Source organism: Otolemur garnettii, unplaced genomic scaffold, assembly GCF_000181295.1.
Source record: "Otolemur garnettii isolate 467f Iridium unplaced genomic scaffold, OtoGar3 scaffold00057, whole genome shotgun sequence".
NCBI classification, from domain to species: domain Eukaryota; kingdom Metazoa; phylum Chordata; class Mammalia; order Primates; family Galagidae; genus Otolemur; species Otolemur garnettii.
Genome location: NW_003852452.1, coordinates 5,392,392 through 5,393,165, shown reverse-complemented (window position 1 = coordinate 5,393,165; position 774 = coordinate 5,392,392).

Below are 774 nucleotides of genomic sequence, written 5' to 3'. Positions count from 1 at the left end.
ACCTTACAGGTTTGTGTGGACAAAATGATTTTAATATTCTATATATTGAAGTTGCTTGGTAAACTTCTAAATCTTCAGCAAATGAAGCTATTGTTATCAATAGTATTATTATGCCCATATTGAGAGCTCTCCGCCCTCTCTCTCCCCTCCTTAAACTTGTATTTTGGATTTGTTTCTGGTTCTATGGGAATTCAAAGTGCTTAAATTAAAATACAGTATTGAAATTCCACTTGTAAGGTCTACTTGTGGACCTTCACCTTGCTTTCTCTTAAAAGTGTCAGGAGGAACAAGGCTGAAGTGAACTTGTAGCTTCTCTTAATAGATGGAAGTGCCTTGACAAGAGGTCACTGGTAGGAGGTGTCACCCTTCATTCTTTAAATGTCAAGTCCATAGTAATTATTCCATCTTGAGAGCTCTGATTCCTTCACATCTTGCAGTATTTTCTAGAACAGCCCGTTCTACCCTCAGCATCTCTGATCAGAATTTACCCCAAATGTCTTCACTCAGAGTGGTCCTTCTTTTTCACCTCATTTTTGCCATGCCTGGGAGAGGAGTAGAGCCTAGTGGCCAGGGGAAGACCTACTGGTCAGGAGCTGTGGCTGTTACAATCAGTTAGAATTAAATCATTTAAAAAATCCTCGGTTCTAGTTGCAAATAGTCACATTTCAAATGCTCGGTGGCCAGATGTGACTAATGGCTGCTGCATGGGCAGGGTGGATGGAGCACATTTTGCCCATCATAGTGATACTAGATTTTTGACTTTGGATTTCTAGG